The sequence below is a fragment of the Buteo buteo genome, chromosome 12, assembly GCF_964188355.1.
Source record: "Buteo buteo chromosome 12, bButBut1.hap1.1, whole genome shotgun sequence".
NCBI lineage: Eukaryota > Metazoa > Chordata > Aves > Accipitriformes > Accipitridae > Buteo > Buteo buteo.
This window is the reverse complement of record NC_134182.1, coordinates 20,375,094-20,396,115: the sequence shown is the minus strand read 5'-3', so window position 1 is coordinate 20,396,115 and position 21,022 is coordinate 20,375,094. Positions and strand designations below refer to the sequence as shown.

Sequence of the window (21,022 nt, the reverse complement as noted above, 5' to 3'; positions counted from 1 at the left end):
ACAAATATTAATGGATTTAGCGTTTTGGGAAACTGAGGCACAGCTTTCTCAGATGCCTGCAACCTGATGGGAGTCTGTTCTATCATATAAATACTCTCACTGCAGGTAAGTTAGAGACCCATTTTTTTTCAGCTATCTTTATGTCCTCTGAAGTGTTAGTTTAACAAAACCATAGCAATTAAACTAAAATAGTATACCAACATCTTTATCATTATGTCACATTTAGCCTCCTGCCTGGTAGACAAGCCATATATTCACCAAAATCATACTTCTCCCAGAATGCAAGTATATCACCTTCCTGCAGAGTGGGTACTCCTCCCCTTTTTCTACCCTCCCCCCCCCCCCCCCCCCCCAAATCCATGTTCTGGCTTCCCAGAGCCTCTAGTTATAATCCCCAGTTATTCTTCCTACTCTCTGCCCTTCATTTAGGTTTTTGCCTACACATAGAGTATGAAACTTAGGTACTGCTGATAATGATTGTAAGAGATCTGCACTAACTGGGTGGAATGGTTTTATTTGTTAGATTAAACAGCGTACATCTGTAGAGAAGGTTTGCCAGGATACCATTCTTCCTTACAAACTTTTTCAGGAATGGGGCCATCCACTAGTGCAGACAGTCTTGGTTTTCTCACTGAGTCACTGACCATTAAGCTGGGATGCCTGGACTGTGAGTACCCTGCTTAAATCCATTTGGCAGAATCCTGACCCCCTCCAGGCAGGCGACCCCATCAGCATCTGCACAACAGATGAAAGAAAGCAAGATCTTGACCAAACACGAGGGGACTTCAGTCCTTTGCTACTTTTGCAGCCATGTATACAGCGGGAACCAATTAAACTATGTTTCTAACAGCTGAATGCACAGAGAGACAGTTGGTTTTGTTCTTGCCTGCGATCTGATCTGTCAGCATCCTCCTGCACTGTTATGCAGGGATAGAGTAATAACCATGCTAGGGCCCTGCCAATATGAACTGTCTTCCAACTGTGCCCTACTGAGATATGAACTTGCCCTCATTGCTTGTTTCATACTTTTACTGCCCTGTGGGTCAGGCATCCCAACGAGTGAATCTCTCTGGCTCTGTTGTAGAGGCCCTGAAATGTGTTGCCAGTGACAGAAGTACAAAGCTTGACCTTAGACTTTTCTCCTCAGCAGGATTCAGGCAGCCTGTGTGAATGTTACAAAGTCTTTGGCACTCACCATTACTAAGTGATAGGGAGAAAATCAGATACATTTTCTGACTAGGTGAAATTTTCCTTGGGGGACCCATGAATTGTTTCCCAGCTACGTCTGGACTTATCTAGAATAGCTTCATGTACCTGCTGGGGGACATGTGTTAAGCTATAAATGTCTTACTGTGCCCTTCATGACACATTTTATGTTTAAACAGAGGCAAAATTTAGCAAGCAACTCTTCACTGCCTCATCCTCTGCTTACTTACAGTGGCAATGTTTAGTATGTTCACATCTATCGGGACATCTCCAGAGGCCCATACTCTTTCTGATTTACACATCTGTTAGTGTAGCTAAACTACTGTGAAATGGGAGCCATATCTAAGAAAATACTTACTAGAGTTGACCTAATATAATATATTAACATTTCCATATAGCATCACTGTACTTTAATAAAAAGCAGTTTAAGAATGCAGCTTCATCAGTATTGAGAGTCAATTTTTCAATTACCAGCCTTGATTTTTGCAAGGTACAATTCAGATTACATACATATCAATATTTTGGTGTTTCTCACTTTGACATACAAAAATATCTGTAGCTATATGTATTTTTACCCACAGAGCATGAATGTTTAAATAAGAGTGGACTAAATTATGACCTCTAGAATCAAGATATCAGAGGTCAGGGAGATGATATTATACATCTGTGAAATGAAATACCTCATTTGTTGTTGTCAGGTGCTTTAAACTAAGAGTGAAAAGGGTTGCCTCACTTCAGACTGGAAAACCTACCTGATTCTGCTTCCCACTGATCTCTTGAAAAGTCTTACATTATAGTGTGACAGGATTGGAATAAATGTGCTGTGGAGTCTGCTGGACTATGTGTCTACTACGCAGTTGTCTGTGATTGTAGGAAACAGGATGTGATGACCTTGTAGTCCTATACTCCCATGAATGCACATGACACAGAATCCAATTGACCACCCTACAGGCTCTGGTGACATGTGGGAGTGCAGCAAATTAAAATGGAAGCAGATGGCAAAAAAGTCCCTTCTGTGTTTTGCCTTTTCTTTTCTTTCAGGGATGTTGCCTTAAGTCTTTGATCCAAATAGCCTGCTGAGGAAATATGTCTGTGAGCTGTGATGAAACAACACTAGGAACGCTGTGTTCAATTCTGGGTACTCAATACTAAGTGGTTACACAGTGATGGTTACAGATAGGCAACCTTCATTTTTCCTTTGATCCCTCATTAGTCATGGTTTCTTGGGGTTCTTTAGTTCTTTCAGGATTACTTAATTCACAAAGAAGCTAGAGGGAGCTGAGCAGTTTGGTGCCAGACTAGGGGGCAATGCCTCCAAAGAAATGGGAAATACTCCTTGACTTCCATTAGAAATTCTCCCATTGTTAATCTTGGGCTTCATTCTGCTGGCTGGCCACTGTCATTAACTGCCATTAACTGTTTGTGTGACTTGGGGTATGCGCTTTCCAGTGTGCTATCTATCTATCTATCTACTTACTTACCTACCTACTGTTTGTTTGTTTGCTTGCAATGGAACAGCCCAGGCTGCATGGATATATAAGCTTTATTTTCTAGGTTTCCTGTTTAGACTGTGTGACCTAAGTCCATGAGCTCTCTAGGTTCATATATTTGTTGTGTTTGGACTTTTGAAGCTAAAGTTCTCACTAGCATTTTGGAGGCTTGTTTCTAGAACCAGATTTTGACATTTGATGTGGATCATACACACTGCATCTTGTGATGCTAATAGGGTAAGAAATAATGGGCCCTGTAGCCCCAGTGAAGCTCCCTGAGAAATTCACTCATGGGTGTCACAAAAAGAGTTTTCCCACTTCTTTGATACTTAGAAGCAGTCTAGAAACTCTCCATGTAGAATAAGATCCCATGCTGGATTTGTTTAGTAACTCTGGACTTTGGTTATGTTCTGAGAGTCCCATGAGGCTTTAGGGTCACAGCAAAAGTTGTATCACTCCTAGGCAAATGCACCCAGACCTGAGTTTGTGCAGTGGTCATTGTGCATGGTTCTTAAAACACCAAGCTCCCTTTTACATGTTCACTGAGCAGAGACATAGTAATCACTGCAGTATATTAGAGTCTGTATATCTGATACACCCAGTGATTTGTTTGCAGTCTTTCTCACACCCTCAGAGTTGCCACTTCTTAGTTTGGGTCTTTTTTACTATGGCTGTGTCAGCTGTCATTTTCCCTCCACATATTTTCAGGTGTAACTGATTGCAGCAAGGAGAGAGGACAACACAAGTCTGCGTTTTGCAGCTCACCTGAGTTGTATCATTAGAGAGCGTTAAAACATTCAGGCAATTGGACTAGGTGATCATTGTGGGTCCCTTCCAACTGAACTATTCCATTCCATTCCATTCCATTCCATTCCATTCCATTCCATTCCTGTTTATGGGTGGGTTTTTGTTTGGTTTGCTTTGCTTTTTTTTTTACTATGTACCTTCTATCCATATGATTACAGTTCTTTCTTTTTGCTCTCCTTTCTTTACCCAACAGAGGAATATGGTAGTCCTTAGAATTTAATATGGGCCTAACTAGACCTCAACACATTGAACCACTGGGCCAACACAGGCCTTTCATTTTCTTATTATCATTGGGTATCAGGAGGAGGATTTTGTTATACTTCTATTTCAGTGGGCCTGTCTGATGTATCAAAAAGTCTGTGTGGTTATGTTTATTAGTATTTTATGATTTTTTGCCTTGCTTGAACTGTGTCAGCTATTGGAGGTTCTCTGCTGTAAAATGCGTCAGAGCTAAGTGGCCCCTTGTCCTGCCTTGTTTGCTAACTGTGCTGAGCCAAGTAATATCTATTGGCTATGCAAGCACAGAAGGTAAGAAAGGGTTTTTTTAACTCAGGAAAACAAATGAATTGTAGACGGGAGCTACACTGCTGGTTTGGCCAATAATTACAGGCTGCAGACTTCACAGGTTCCAAAAGCTAAGCAACCTCCACCTTGCTCAATACTTGGTTAAGATGCCAAAGTCTGTATGAAGCAGTGCTCATCATTTAGAGGCATGTATAAATTTTGATTCAAGTTCAAGACTGAAATCTGAGGAATTTGATATTATAGGATATCAGAGTTTCTTGCCTGTGTTCCACAGTGCTTTTAAGCCCTAAACTAGTCATCTTTGAGGAAATGATTCAAGAGTTTAGACTATTAGGAAACATAACTTACAGAATAAAGTAATGATTTTGGTCAGAACTTTACCTGGTTCAGTAAAATGTATGGTTCTCAGATACTTATCATTAGGTGCACAAAGAATGGGACACAGTCTAATATAGCTGTCTCCTTTGATTTCTGGTTTCTCTTTGTCTTCTGGCTGCTTGTTTCTGACTCCACACAGACCCTTAATAAACTGTCCCCTTCTAAAAAATGTTAATATAGATGGTCCCTTGGACTCCACCCCTCTGTGTCTGAGAGTTTTGTTACATTGGGCCAATTACAGGACCACATTTACAAAAATATTTGTTAGCTGTGGATGCTTCAGGTTTTGTGTTCAAAATTTATATAATTTACAATGTGACCCCAAACACCTCAGCTCTAGCAGACTTTGGCTTTGACCTCTAGGGCTTGTTTTTTCAGAATGGTTGAGCATCCACATCACCAGTTGACTTCAAAAGGAGTTGTGGGTGCAAAAGCCTTCAGTCAGTTGCCCAAGGTCACAGTGATGGTCAGGATCAGAGCTCTGCAGAACAGTTCCTGGCCCCAAGTAAATAAACACACATGGCAAACAGGTAGAAGCCCCGAGCTGTGCAGGGATCCTATGTAGCTGCACCTCCAGAAATAGGTCTTGTCTTTCTTAATAAGATTTAAACAGCTACACTTTCATAATAAGAACAGCTGTTGCCACCTGTGCAGTGACAGTAACTACCAGCTGAGTAGGAGCTATTGTCCACTACTGAAGTAATCTCTTCCATTGTAGTGATAGTTTTTAAAATATCATGGCTTGGGAATTGCTTGGAATGTCCCTTCTATGTTAGCTTGGCACAGACCTCCCTGGTTGCAGAGTGCAAGGCAGTGCTTCTGTGTTTTCTTTCCTGAGGACTTACCATGATTGACTTGGCACCAAAGAGGTGGGTGAACAATGCAGCAAGCCCCTCTTTTTCATATCCACTGCAGCAAGTTTAAGGTTGCCTGGAAAACACAACAGCTACAGAAAGCAGCATGCTGGAGTAGCACCACAGCCTCATCCTTCCTTTTGGTGTTAGCTGAATCGGCTAGGGAGTTCTGGCTGCACCTTTTCACAAAACCGGTAATTTCCCTGAGCTCTCATTAGCACGCTCCAGTGATCAGGGTGCACCATGCTGTGCAAAACTTCCACATACTTCAGCAATAATGTAATCTAGGTTTTTGTCTGAGGTCTAAGAATGATTTGACTAATGGTGATTTAGAGCTGAAATAGAAGCAAGACTGGAGAAGTGGGCTAAACATTTTTCTCATTTAGCTGAATTGTCTAAACACTGGAGACTAAGATGGACTTATGCAGAGCCTTCTGACATTGACTCTGAGTCAGGCATTGTTATCCCTCTTTTAGAAAGTACAGAGTCAGAAACATGAATTGGCTTGCCCATGCCCACACAGAAATGCACAGCTAGTGTCAGCATTACAACTTGGTTACTCAGAAGCACACAGATGTGCAACATGTATCATACTTCTTCCCACCCCTACTTGCTGTAAAAACTTCTTGCAAGGGATCAGATGCATACTCTTTGTTCTCTTGCTGTCTTTCATGAGTATGGTTGTTCTATTTTGGTGTAATTTTCTTTTTAATATAAAAGTCTTCATGAGTAAAGTAATGACTTTCAAGGTGTACAGTTTCATGATCACTGCAAAAATACAGTTTCTTGAGTCTGAAAAAGTTTGTACCTGTAGAGCTTTCTGTTGTTGGCTGTCCTGGGTAAACCAGTACACACTGGTGGAAAGTGAGACAAGTTATAGAAGATTTCCAGAAGTGGCTGAAAGAAATTTTCCTGGCGATAGTAAAGCACAACACTGAAAATGAGAGAGCAATCTATTTAAATAAAACCAGTACATTCTAAAAGGTTTAGAAAACTTCAGGTTGATGCTGAGGTTGACTTAGGTTTCCTGTCTGTTGACAATTTATGAATGCCTTTGCCTCTCCCTAGAGGTTGGGCATAACTGTTTGTGTCAACTTCCCTATGGCCCAGAGCAGAATCTGCAGGCCCTTTCCTTTAAAGCCTTTGGAATTTACATAACCCTGCAATTGTAGCAATGCAAAATGTGGCTCTGGTTACAATAACAAGGGTTTAGGGAACGCAGGGAGAGATTGTAGCGGCAAAGGCATAAAAGCAAAACAAAACAAAACCGTACATGCTGTTTTAATTTTCAGCAGCCATGTGAGAACTGTCCTGCAGTTCTTGGCTATAAATAAACCTCTGCCGTCACAGGAAGATAAAAACCAAAACAGTTCACATTCTTCTTTTCTTAAGGTTATAAAAAATAAACGAAAGGTAAGTATTTCAAAAGCAGAGCATGTCTTTGCTGAGGAATGTCAAATTATTACTCAAGGGGGTTGATATTTGCATCAAGTGAAGAAATTTGACATTAAACCTCTCTTTCCCTGCTCCATCTCCACCAGCTCTTTTGAAAAAAACCACTTAGAACTGCATGTGGTTAATGTGTCAGTCAATGCTTCTTAAAGCCCCATGGGTTCACTGCCCTAGTGTCAGCTGAGGCAGAAACTTTCTTAGAGATGAATGAGGACTACACAGAAGCATGCCTGTTGCATCTTGTCAGATGTTACATCCTAGTTCTGTAACATGTTGTGTTAGGAAGATGGGGACGAGGATCACTTTATTGCATAGTGAGATGCTGTGGCACTGACAGATGCAGATGTGAATGCAGAATCAAACAGCCAGTGCTTCATACCAAAAACAGTGCTATAGAAATAAGCAGGCCCACTTGATAAGTAAGCTTATAGTTATTACATGTGGCTAAACACAGATTTGGTCACCTGTTCAAATGCAGTTTCAGTTGATCAGTATGAAAATTTGTTACAATTGTAGGTGTCATAGGGTAAGCTACCTTACATTTAGACTCAGGGATGAGATGTAATGCCATGTGAATTGCATGACTAAGGATAGCTCTTTAGGGAATATAAGGACAGACTGAATCATGAGGTGATAACATAGGGAACGAATGGAGATAACCTTTAGCAGAGAGCACTAGGGTAACCATGACCATGTGAGGGTTTCTCTACATTAATGAGATGGAAAGGTTTAGTTGAAACTTCTTTCTAGGAAGGTAAAGGTCCAAGTCTTAAAATGTGGCCTAATGTGTCAGTGTGGTGGAGTCCCAGGTGGCAAGACTGGAGACTAGGAAAGAAATATAAACACCACCAAACTGGGAAGGAACTGCAATTTGCAGGGAAACAGATTGATGTAAGCTGACCCTGAGCTGTGGTGTTGCTTTGAATGAGCATGAGGCCTCCCAGAATGGGATATCTTTGAATTTGTGAGTGTTCCCTGGAAAGCATAGGGAGGACAATACTGCAGCAGAGGAGGAGCCTGATGTTGCTGTGAAATGGTTCTCCAGTGTATGATAGCACCTGCTTGACACTACCTCATTGTAGGGATGGCCGATGAGCCAGTTGAGAACTTGCAGGTCAAGATTAGTGGCCTATACAAGAGCAATGCTTTGATGGATGTCTGTTATAGATTGCCTGATCAGAAGAACAAGTAAAGGAGATCTTCTTCAGGCAACTGGAAGAGGCTCATGACCACCTCAATATCTGCTGGAAGGGCAACACAGCAGGGCACAAGAAATCCAGGAGGTTTCTGGAGTGATGACACTTCTTAACAAAGATAATAGATGAGCTGAAGAGAGGAGTTGCTCTACTGGACCTGGTATTTACAAACTAGGAAGAATTGGTTAGGGATGTGAAAGTCAAGGGTAGCATTGGCTGCAGTGATCATGGGTTGGTAGAGTTCAGGATCCTGAGAGGAGGAAGCAAGACAGAAACCAGGATCACGACCTTGGACTTCAGGAAAGCAGACTGTGGCCTGTTCAGGGACTTGCTTGAAAGAATCCCACAATACACGGCCCTGGGGAGAAGAGAGGTCCAGGAGAGCTAATTGATTTTCAAGGATCACCTCCTCCAAGCTCAAGAACAGTTCATCTGGTTGAGCAGAAAATGAAACAAAGGTGTCAGGAGGCCTGTGTATATACGCAAGGAGCTCCTGACTAAAGTCAAACATAAAAAAGGAAGTTTACAAGAGGTGGAAGTAGGGTCAGGTGACCTGGGAGGAATATAGAGACACTGAGTGTGTGGGGATGGGGTAAGGAAAACCAAGGCCTACCTGGAGTTGAATCTGCTAAGGGACATGAAGGGCAACAAAAAGAGTGTCTAAAGGGAGAGAACCTGCAAAAGAAAGATGAGGGGAAAAGTAGACCCACTGCTGAATGGTCTAGGGGACCTGTTGACAAAGGACACAGAAAAGGATGAAATACTCAAGTCTTCTTCACTGTGGTCTTTACTGGAAGTACTCACCTTCAGAAATTCCAGGCCTCTGAGACCAGCGGCAAACTATGGAGCAAGGAAGACTTACCCTTGATGGATGAGGATTGGGTTAGGGAATATTTAAATAAACTGGACAAATAAACAACTAAGTCCCTGAAACCTGATGGGATACACCCACAAATGCTGAGGGAGCTGTCTAATGTCATTGTGAAGCCATTAGCTTTGAAAGGTCATGGCCACTGGGGAAGGTTCCTGAGGACTGGAAGAAAGCAACTGTCACTTTTATCTTCAAGAGGGACAAAAAAGAGGATCCGGAGCACTACAGGGTGGACAGCTTCATCTCAGTCACTGAGAGGGTGATGGGGCAAACTATCCTAGAAACTGTTTCCAAGCATATGAAGGACAAGAAGGTGACTAGGAGTAGTCAGCACGGATCTATAAGAAGAAATTATGGCTGACCATCTTAATAGCCTTCTATGACAAGACGATTGTCTTGGTAGATATGGGGAGAGCAGCAGATGCTGTTTATCTTGACTTTAGTAAGGCTTTTGACACTTTCATCTAACATTCTCATTGACAAACTGATGAAGTGTGGGCTAGATAAGTGTACAGTGACATGGCTTAGTAGCTGGCTGAGCTGCTGGGCTCAAAAGGTTGTGGTTAGCAGCAAACAGATCAGCTGCAGGCCATGCAAATGGTGTATCCCAGGGTTGGTATTGGGATCCAAAACTGTTTAACATCTTCATTAATAGCCTGGATGGTGGGACCGAGTGCACCTTCAGCAAGTTTGCAGACAACATAAAACTGGGAAGAAAGATTGATAGTCATACTGCTGTTTGGAGGCACCTTAATAGGAAGCTCATAAAATTAAAAAAAAGGAAATGCCAAGTCCTGTTCCTGGGGAGAAATAACCTCATGAACCAGTACAGGCTGGGACCAACCAGCTGGAAAGCAGCTTTGTGAAAAAGGACTTGGAGTCCTTGAACACAAGTTGAACATGAGTCTGAAATGTACCCTTGTGGCAAAGAAGTCCAACAGCCTCTGGACTGTATTAGGAAAAGCATTGCCAGCAAGTCAAGAGAAGTGATCCTTCCTCTCTGCTCAGCACTGGTAGGACACATCTGGAGTGCTCTGTCCAGTTCTGGGGTTCCCCAGTGCAGAAGACATATTGGAGAGAGTGCAACAAAGGGCCACAAAGGTGATTAAAGGGCTGGTATATCTGACATATGAGGAAAGACTGAGAGACCTGGGACTGTTTATTCTGGAGAAGACGAGGCTTGAGGAGATCTTATTATTATGTATAAATACCTGATGGTGGGGGGAGTAAAGAAGATGGAGCCAGATACTTTTCAGTGGTGCCTGGTGGCAGGACGAGAGTTTATGGGCACAAACTGAAATAAAAGAAGTTCCATTTAAACATAACAAAAAACTTTTTTAATGTGGGCATGATCAAATACTGGAACAGGTAGCTCAGAGAGGTTGTAGAGGCTCCATACATAGAGGTACTCAAAACCTGGCTGGATGCAGCCCCAGGCAACCTTCTCTCCTTGACCCTCCTTTGAGCAGTGGGTTTTGAGCAGGTGATTGCCAGAGGTCTTTTCCAACATCAGCTGTTCTGTGCTCTGTGATACCTTAATCTGTTTTTTCCTCATGACCAAGTCAAAACAGCTGGCACTTACTATTTTGGGTCAAGTACTATTTGGGATGTGCTGTTCCTCATCCTCTTAAAATAAGTTATGCCAGGACAAAAATCAGGAATTGTGAAAAGTTTGGGGGGGAGCAGTAGAATTGCTTCCTGTGCTATATATATAATTTGCGGTTGGGTAGAGGACTTCACTCTCTAATGTTTCTAATGTGGTATCTTTCACTAGTACCAAATTCTAACAGAGAAGGAAAAAAAAAAAAAAAAAAGAGGCCTGAATTTGCTCAGTGTTGATAAACCTGTGTTAAAGTTGATATTGTTACTTCAGTGGAAAATGGGGTTAATGAAAGGAAAACAAGGCCATGTGTTTCTGTTATCCCTAAAAGAGTACAGTTTCTATGAATAATCTTAAGGTACCCGTGGAGGAATTGACAATTTTAATGATGTTTCTCTTAAAACAGCTTAGTTAAATGCCATGGGAAGCAAACAAGGAAAAGGTCGCTTTAATGGTATTTCCTAAAACGACAGTACAGCAACATTTGTGGAATGTCCTGGAGCACAGTCATTTGGCTTTAATAAACAATAATGAAAAAAAAAACCCAAAACACAAAAATTAGCTGAATGATAAAAGTAAATAATTCATAACAGATTTAATCCTAAATCCTGGAAGTCATCTGTCTAGAGCAGCTGATAGAAAGAAGCCAAAGCCAATAGTTCTGTATCAGCTGAAAACAATCTTTGTATACGTTAATCATACTCTGTGCAGACAAATTTGTTTCTCTATCAGTGATCACTCACTATCCTTATACTCAAATTTAATATGTAGAGTAACCAATCAACAATTTGTCTACAATGCAGATGCAATCAATGTTGAAGATATGATGGTACATGTGAGATACTCATACTGGATTTGATTCTAGAGTGTATTAAGAGCGCCGTTGAGTGCTTCAGCAAAGAAGCCTTTAAGTGTTTTCTTGCCTTTACATGCCCAAATAGTACCTACTACCTGCATCTTCTCTTGCTTAGTGTCAAGCATGTGCTTCAAATTATTCTGGTTTAAGACAAAGTAATTTCATCAGAACACTGGAAGACCAGCCCTGTACTGGTTAACAGAGACCATACAGGAACCTCAGTACATATTTCTTCTGTAATTTCTTTTGAAAGTGAAAAAACATTGGAGATGCCTTTTATGTTGATAGAAAGCTAAAAGGAACTATTTATTTGCAATTGTTTCTCCAGAAGACCATCTCTACAGTCAAAAGAGCTGCACTAACTCGTCTGAAGGTAGGCTCTTCCTACACGGTGAGGTCTTGAACTGAACACAGAGACCTACAGAGAGAGAGAGAAGAGCAAATCAGAAACTACACAAATCATCCAGGTTAGTTCTAATTTGTGTGTGGGGAATGGGAGAGGAATGGAATACCAGGGGACAGGATTTTAGCTAACACTTTTGTTCTCTTAAATTTGTGTGATGTTACCTACATTCACCAGGCAAGAGGCATCTGACACCTATTGCAAGGTGTTTTTCAACTTTAGAGCAAGGTTAGAGCATACAGGGCCTCACTATCCCCAATTATAGACAAACCAGGTGTGTTTAGAAGCAACATATATGCTAATGGCATAAAAATTGTAACGTCCTACCCCATTTGTTCTCTTTACCCCATCACCATTCCAACAGAACAAAACTTGTATCCATGCTGTGCTACAAGTATTAGTCACACTGTTACTCAGTCTGAGGGCCAGCATATTAACTTGGTTTTGATTACAATTATAGTCTAAACTGGAGGCATTTCTTGTAAGTTAGTAAATAAGCTTACTGGAAATGATAGTTTAGTAACATTCTTGGGTTTATGCTCTATTTTTCCTTTCTTTCTTTATTCTGTCCTTCATTCTTCCAGAGCAGCCACCAATTAGAAGAAAACTTAGTGTCAGCATCTTCCTCCTTGGTGCAATTTAGAATCCTTTAGGGTTTTAGTCTATTAAGAAGAGAGTGTGCATTCAATTTGTGCATGAAGCCTAATTACACCTAACGTCTCATCATTTTCAGTGTCCTTTCTATTTCTCTTGTAGTGCTTGCAGCAATCACTTACAGAGACAAAATAATGTGAAACCTTTTCTTCCCATGATATTTCCACTTTACGGGATCTGAAGTGCTGTGAAGTCATGTGACCCAGTTCCCTACTACTATGCACTCTGCAGTGATATTTACATGAGTGCAATGTGAGTGTAAAGTGCGGCTGAGTTAAGATGGTGCATGCTTCACACTGATGTAAATGAGTAAACCAAGCAGCAGAGGAGTGGTGAATCAGTTGTCAGGGCTCAAGCTCAGTCATACTTCTGCTGAATTGAGCAGTAAGCTTCCTGTAGTTGTCTCCATAGGCATGATCCTGCCCCTCTGTCAGTATCCCAAATAGTTCCCACAGCTGTTAGAACCTCACAGACAGCCAATACAAAAAATACAAATGCTAAACTTCAGATTCTGTTATGTGAAAAAAAGTAAGATGTTTTGCTCACAGCTCCAGTGTTCTAGCTGTGTATGAAAATGTATTCAAGAGGAACACATTTACTGCCCATAATTTTAAAGGATTACCATTTTACATTTTTTAAGTCTTCTGCAAAACTAATTCATTATTGATTAGCTACATCCCTCAGGGTGACCAGTTTCTTCTCTGGCATGTGCTGTTGTTCAGGAGCAAACAATGACTTTAGGAGCCCAGTCTCTGTGCATGAACATCTTGCATAGAATCAGGGCCACTACCTAGTTAAATATGTCCTGCTCTCTTGGCATACGCCAAATCTCCTTCTGGCTCAGACTAGCACGATGGAATTAAAGCTTGCAGAATCTGGGTGTGCCTCTCTTCATATCCCAGTCAACTGCTTCACAGACAGAGCAATGTAATTTTTTTCTCTAAAGCAACTCAATCTTTCTGGTAATCACACATGTACTACTTAGCATCCAAGAGAGCAATTCAGTATCCTTTGCCTAAAAGTAAGGAGCCACCTTTCGGTAGGAACATTGTCCCATTTCCAGGACTCCTAAGCATACAGGAATTCCTGTAAAGAAAGCCAAGTATTCTCCAGAAAAGTGTGTGTCACAAAATAGGACAGATTCTATGTGATGGAAATTATGTCTAAGAAAAATCAGGATGTGTTAACAGTGGTGTAATGGAGGGGGAAAAAAACCCAAGCCAAACCAACAACAAAACACCAAAGCCCCAAAAACCAGAATAAAGAGCTTGGCCATCAAGTACTGAATATAAAGGTCATTTGCAATTAATTGCTATAATAAGGTCAGCTGCCTTCCTAATTGATTTCAGCTTCTTACTAGGGGATCAGTGCTGCTAATTAGTTTGCATGTAAACTTCAGAGGACATGAATAATCAGAGTATAGCAAGCTGTACCAACCGTAACTAATCCTTCTAGCTCTTCTGTAAAGAATACACAGTAAGTAAATGTTGTCCCCTGTCTAGCACCACAGATGGAGCCAGGATTTGTAGCTCCAGCTACTTTGTTCCACTGAGATGCTACAAAGCACTCAGAAACATGCAGAACTGGCAACCTTAAAATCACTTTTGAAGGAAGTGAGTTTCCTAGGTGGAATGGGAGCAGTGTGATAGCTCTGTCACCAGTACTGTAAAGAAGAGGATATTTAGCTGGAGCTCCCTGCCCACTAAGCAGGTGTTTCAGGATCCATGAGTAGCCAAATGTTTACAAAACCCCAAGGCTGTTCTAAGTTGGTATCAGCGTCTTGACATACCTTGATCAGCTTATAAACCACAGTGTTGCAAGGGAAGTTTAAAAACTGCCATTATGACTTCACTCCAGTTTTGTGCTAACCAGAAATCAATGAGAGTAAAAGATCTGGCCTAGACCCTGCATCAGAATTAGAAGTGGAAATAGCCTTTGCCTTTCCCTTTTGCTTTGTATAGACATTGGTTTGATTTTCCTGGAAGTCACTGAGGTCTGTGTGTTCATACCTAGAGACTGACTTTATTTCTGACTGTATTAATGCCCTATTCTTGGTTGGAACAATACATTTTGATCTAGATCATTGCTAATTAAGTGATCGGCAATACAAAATCAGGCATTCCCTAAACACTTCCAAAACTTAAAAAACCCCCACACACCCCTCCCTGCCATGCAGCTAAACAAATCCATGCACATAAATCAGGAGAATAAAAGAAAAAAAACCCCATACCATTCAGAGCCCAAACTAATTTTAAAATTAGTGTTAGTGAAAGCCTATGTTGCAGTGCAGCCCAAGGTGATCTTTGGATATTTTTTTTTTTTTTTCCAAAAAGGCAAAAAAATCCTTCTAGTGAAAAATGTTAAGGAATGGCATTATCCTGACTTTTGTTGGAATGGCTGCCTAGGGGCAAGCTCACTCCAGCCCTCCTTAGTTCAGATATTTAGTAGATCTAGCCAACAACATGTGGTTACTGATGTCTGTGGTTCAGATCACCTGTCTGCATACTGCACCTTTCTGTAAGGTGACCGTTTGCTAGAACACAGTTGTTTTGTTTTTTTAAATTATTTCTCTGGAAGATGAGAAGATATGTATAGAATAGAAGGAAGCATTCGAAAATTATGGGGAAAGCAGAGGAAGACTCCATTTTATGAATCAGTGCCCTCTGTTTTGCTAACTGAATAGCAGAAAGAAACTGAAAGGATCTGAAGTTCAGCTGAATTTTTTTTTTTCCAAAACTGTGATCTGTTATCCCTGAGAAAGTATCACAAATAGGTTCAAAATGCTCATAGATGTTAGGTGTGAACACAACACAAGTTTCTTCAAGGCAGGCAAGTGAAGCCATGGTGAAGTTGCTGGCTACAAATGTCTACAGTAGTCAGGTTCTGCTAACTACCTTTAATTGCTGGCAGATGATAATGTTTCAGTGGCAGGAAATTTAATCTAATTCTGTCTTAAGTCTCTCTCCCTTGTCTTCAGGAATCTGGGTTTGAGTTGGGCTGTTATCTGAAAACAGAGTTGCACTTTCAAAATGTTTGAGGAATACCAAGCAAAACTAAAGGGAGAAATGAGACAATTCCTGTACAATTTCCACATTTTTTCTTTTTTTCCTTCAGTTGGAGTAATCTCTGACTTTTGCTTTCTAAGAGCTTGTAAACCTCTTCTCCTTTCTGAAGAGCAAATGTCTTTTTCCTCTTTCCATAGCTGTTGTCTGAATTGCAGCAAATACTGATGGCTTTTCTTTTGGGCTTGCGTGTTCCCTTGTCAGCCGACAACTTGTGCAGACCACTCACTGAATCTTAACCAGTACAGGAGAAAGGGTTATAATGGGCTTGAGAAACCAATGAAAGAGGAGGAGGTATGAACAGGGAAAAGGGTGAAATTGAAATGTGCCATCTCCAGAAAGGTCCAAACCAACACCTTATATTTTATTATAATGTATACAGATTTGAATGTAGTTGACCTAAATTCTGTGGTGTGGGTCATTTTATAATAAGGAAAACAAATCTTTTTATTTAAGAACAATTGGTAGAAGTAGTTTGATAGCTAGTACATTGATTTAAGGCATTGTCAAGGAACATTATCTTCATGTTGAAGGCTATAACTTTCATTAACTGCACAACTCTTACAGATCTGGTAAGGCTTAGGTTCTAGGAGCCAATTTATTTACTTCTAACCAATTTTTCTTTTTTTAACTGAGAAAATAAACCCACCAAAAATAAATGTTTGTGCTGGGTTTGTAATGGCAGCTAACTAAAACATATTTTTCCATGGTATCAGGAATGCTGCAGAAAAAGAAGTACACCAATAATACAGCAGGTGCAAGCTAACCTTAACAGCAATAAATTCTGTTGCAGTTTCACTCAAACATCTGCATGCATTCACCTGTATAAAGGCATACATGCACACACAGGTATGTACATGCATTATGATTCAAGTGGAAAACAATCTTGTGGCATTAATAATGAACGCTATTTCAGATGACCATTGCCCAGATCCCTACTTTTTTTAAAGTTCACAGCAAGTTCCCAAACTGCTGCATTAACACCTTAAAGATGTGGGTTAGGATTGAAAAGCTTCAATCTGAAATTTATATATCCCTGAATTGGAGCATGGTTCCATCCTTATTCATCAGGAATTCAGTGGAAGTGGAATCCAGCCCTTAGATCTGATGGTGTGGTTTGAGCCCAAAGATAAAAATAATTTTAGAAGAATTATATTAACTAAAAGAACATATATGCATGTCTGTATTGTATTGACTATATATGCCTCATTTCAGCCCCTCAGTGACAGGGGACAGAATTTCTTGCAGCTCTTTGATAAGTAAGGATAGGGATGGTTCCATCACCATGTTACACCCAATGCCAGTGTATAGTAGTAATACTGCTCTGCATGTCACGCTCAAGAGATGCTCAAAACATTGTGTGGTATTTCAGAGACCAAGAGGCATGCAGAAACTGTCTTTGTAGGAAGGGTATGAAAGTGTTGCTAGTTCTGTAGCCTGTGGTGACTGAGCTGCAGACCCTATAGCAGCACTGGGTGGTGGTGTCAGGCAAGGCGTGCAGCCAAGCTCACAAAGCCATGGTGTTTAATTGCAATGTCAGATGAAGCAGACCGCCTGGCACTTGGTCTCCTCTCACAATGGGCACTTTTGTTGTTAGATTAATATATCTGTGTCCTTTTGTTTTGACAAGGGATCTAACAAACAGTTCATATCTCCAGAGGTAGAGCAACATCTCACAGAAGCTTTTACTTCGGCGTTCTATAAGGAATCTGTTTTGAGCAGCAAATAATCTATTCATTTTTTTATGTTCCTTTTCCCTTGTCTTTTCACTCTTTACTATTAAGAGCCCTTATACTCAGATAATAATATAGCTTTTTGGTTTTGACCTTGGTCATCAGAGCCTAAAAATGCTTATAGAAATAGGCAGGTTATTTCTTTAATGGTCTTATTCCTAAATTCAGAAGGAGCTGCTTTTGTAGGTATGTTTGTGCTGTCTTGGTAACTTTGGGATGACTTCTGGTTTTGCTGTCCCCTACAAGCTAAGACACCAAAATAGCTCCTATTAAATGTCACCTCTTGTGCAAGGGCTTCTGCTTTGCAGAATCAACATTTTTGCAAACTGCAACACTTTTCAGTTTTCACTGAGGTACCTGCAGTTCAGTATTTAATAATAAAAAGCTGGCTTCTCTGTCATCTTTCATCCCAAGCTCTTACTAATACAAGTATTAAATTATATAACACCAGAGTTTAATGTACTTTTCTGTTGTTGGGGAAACAGAGTCACAGAAAGAATCAGTGATTTATCTAGTTTCATTTACTGCTGACTAAATATTGAAGCATGCAGCACAATTCAAATTCTATATGTCCTTTATTTTATTTAATATACCACACATCTCCTACAGCCAGTAATAGAAACCAGGAGTTGTGCTGTAACTATTAGACAATGCTCTGTCAATGGAACATCCAGATGCTACGGTGAGAGGGGAGGCAGTTTTCGCATGGGATTATGAGAGGATCAAGGAGCAACAAATGTAAGGAACAGCAGATATTCTTTTTTTATCTTAACATTTATGGTGGTTAGATCATTCTGGTCCAGTGGCACAAGCCTGTTTCCTGCTGGGCGCTTTCTGGTGTTCTGCATATTCTTGTTTTTTTTGTGTGCAGAGCAATAGAGCATCACTTTAGCTCCTGCCAAGCCCTTGTTTCTCTCCATCATTGGTGTCTTTGCAATTCAAACCCCCATCCACTGCAGGCGCCTTACCCTGTTGCCTTGTAGACAGACTCTGCCTGTTTTGAACATATCAGAATAACCTTAGCTGATGCATCAAAGGGATGACCGGCTTTGTCTTAAAGATGAGTGTTTTGTAAATTTTTAACTAATGAACAAGACAAGGGCCATTTATCTTGGTTACACTGTATCATAATAAATAGTACAGTGTGCTAAGGTGAGAAGAAAGGAGGTAGTGTTGGTAATGTGAGTCTACCTAACCCTTGTCCCTTAGCCTGCTGCTGCAGGTTAGTTTCTAGGGCTGGATACAAGTCTCCAGAACCTTGGCTGGAGGAAGGAGAGGGAAGCAAGAGAAGGAATCAGTTAATCATTCCCACCTCTCCTTTCAGCTCTTCATTCCTCTTCCAATGAGAAACTGAGAGGATAGAGGGGAGAAGGGGAGGCCAAGACAGTTAGGTGGAGCTGAAAAGGTGGAGATCAGCTGCAGAAGTACCTGGCAGCAGGAGGGGAAAACACGGAGTAAAGGGGCAGGGACTTGGAGGATAAGATGAAAAAAGTAGTAGGCAGAGATGTGAGTGAAAAGCGAGAATTAATAGACCAATGGAAACGTGTGAACGGAGGGGAGGATTGATGGAATTAAAAGATCCCTTCTACCGTGCATCATACGTAGTTTGCATGTGTAAATCATATAAAACTTTCCCAGGCTTTATGCTGAGAAAGGCAGGAGCATAGTACAGCTCATGCTAGAGGAACACTGATGGGTCCCCGTGGTTTAATACAAAGCTAATAATGCTGAAGATTATAATTTAGTAATATGTGGATAAATGGCTACTTTGCTTGAAGGGTAGAAGGCATACATGCCAGTAGTTAGCGGATACCTACTAAGCCTGTTTGTGAAGGACTCTTAGAATTAAAAGGGCTGGACTCACCTGTTGGTTTGTACCTATGTCCTTTTACCATAGGACCATAGAAACAGAAAGACATCATGGGTTGCTAGCAGCTTGTACCCATTCTGTGCTTTTTGTGCATTGGTGTATATGAAGGCAGAGAAGACAGGACAGTGGTGACTTAGTCTCATCTCGTTTGATTTGGCCTGCCAGTTTGAAGGTGATTTTTTTTCCCCTGTAACTTGCTTTCTCTGGTTGTGCCATTAAATATGTAAATTTTTGTATATATATGACTTGGCCTTGTGATAAGTGTTGATTGGTGTTGTCATCATGAGAGTTCAGTTATTGTAATGAAAACAAATGACTTAAATGTACAGAGAGCAAACCATATATTTCCATGAGTTTAAAAAAAGAGAGAGATTTTGCAGATGGTGTTACTATCTCTGAATTTCAGCATTACTGTTTAACAGAGAATGCGGTTTCTTCCACTGCAGGCAGCAACACAGACAAGGCAGACAGCTCCCCCATATTAATCTAGCTATTAATATCAGATATAGTTGAAAGTGAAGTCAGAAAACAGAAAACATCCTAGAAACAGTGGTTTGCACAGGATTAAAGCTATCTGGAGAATGACTGAGGAGGAAAAACTGGGAAATGAGGGCTTTTTATTTAGTGAAGTCATATCCTCTCTATGACAAGGGAATAAAATCTCTTAAGGTCAAAATGCTCCGAGTTGCCAGGGGATATCCCTAATCCTAATGCCACTGCAGACCGTGGGCTGGGGACAGCGTGCCACAGCGTACAGCACAGAGCACGGGGTTGGAGCAGACACACTGCATGCACCCCGCTGGGGTCCCGACCACAGATGGGGCCCTGCGCCCACCGTCCAGGGAAACCAGCCGCTGCTGCTGTTGCCTCCTCCTTCGCAGTGCAATAATTCCCACCTACGTTGCAGAGGGTGTGAAGGAAGCAAAAATAAACAACTGCAACACCTGAAAGCCTTGAATGAAAAGCTGTGTAGAAGGGCGTTGTTCTCGTTCTCGAGGCACGTAAGAAACCGTCTGGTGTTGCGATGGGTATCGCCCGGGTTGGAGGCGGTGAGCCCGCTACCCCGGGCAGCCCTGGTAGCTCCCGATTCGCGTGCGCTCCTGCCAGGCCGGAGCTTGTCCCTTTAAGAAAGTGCAGCACAGTAGCAGGGGCCGGCCCTGCCTCCCGAAGCCTGCAGCGCTGGAGCCGGGCTGGGGAATGGGAAGCAGTTCCTGATCAGGGGCTGAGCGAGCGCACACAGCAGCAACAGCAACAGCAACGGCAGCAGCCGCCACCCCAGCTCCGCTCGCTCAGCAGCAACCAGCGTGGGGATCAGCGCTCTGCCTGGCTCCCTGACACGGGGTGGACGTTCCTGAGCACTGAGCTCAGCTGCTGTAAAAAGCAAGTAGGAAAATATACAGCTGAATAAAATTGGTAAGTCAAACTAAAGTCACATCCTCCTCCTTGGGCTGCAGTTTTCCAGTCTCTTAATTTGTAATGTTTTTTGCAGGCCGGTTTTTTATTGTCTTCTAAGCAGAGCAGCTGTGAAAACATGGAGGCAAAATAAAAGTGTAAAAAAAACTTTGAGGATTTGTCAGCATTTGTGCTCCTATTTTGAAATCCTCTTTCCACATTGACGCTTTGCTGCAGGAGTGGGGAAGGGGAAACCAGCAAGTGCTTTTGTATGTGGGGGGAAAAAAGCTGGTAAGAGTTGTAATTGGCTTTTCTTGCGAGGATGATTAAAGAGGGAGATTTGGAAAAAAACAAAACAAACAAACAAAAAAACCAACAAAACCCCAACCTTTCAAGAAGCTTGAAATGACTTGTCATTTACTTTTCCAGAGTAAAAAAAAAATCTTATGTTAAACAGTTTTAAAAAGCACTGGGATGTATGCAGCAGGAATAAAAATCTTTCTAAAACTGTATTATCAGTGGAAATCTGGATGCCAAAGCATTGCCGAGCAAATGTTGTATATGTTTGTTTAAATTTAACTAAACACATTGGCAGCTCTGGAAGAGCAGAGGCATTAAATGCCATGTTCTCTGCAGCGGACAGAGGGCGGTGTTGCTGCATCTGGCATAGTCC

The 21,022-nt window shown here is 41.4% G+C and overlaps 1 protein-coding gene across 2 annotated transcripts in view; it reads left to right on the top strand.

The window, feature by feature from the left end:
* Positions 1-21,022, top strand: part of DAAM2 (dishevelled associated activator of morphogenesis 2) — a 209,919-nt gene that overhangs the window by 6,889 nt on the left and 182,008 nt on the right. Inside the window, exon 2 of one of the 2 annotated variants that reach the window (XM_075042929.1) lies at positions 11,564-11,702. The gene's annotated coding sequence lies outside the window, so the exon portion shown is untranslated. Of the gene's footprint in view, positions 1-11,563; positions 11,703-20,174; positions 20,371-21,022 lie in introns of those variants that run through there. The other variant, XM_075042928.1, reaches the window with a different exon arrangement.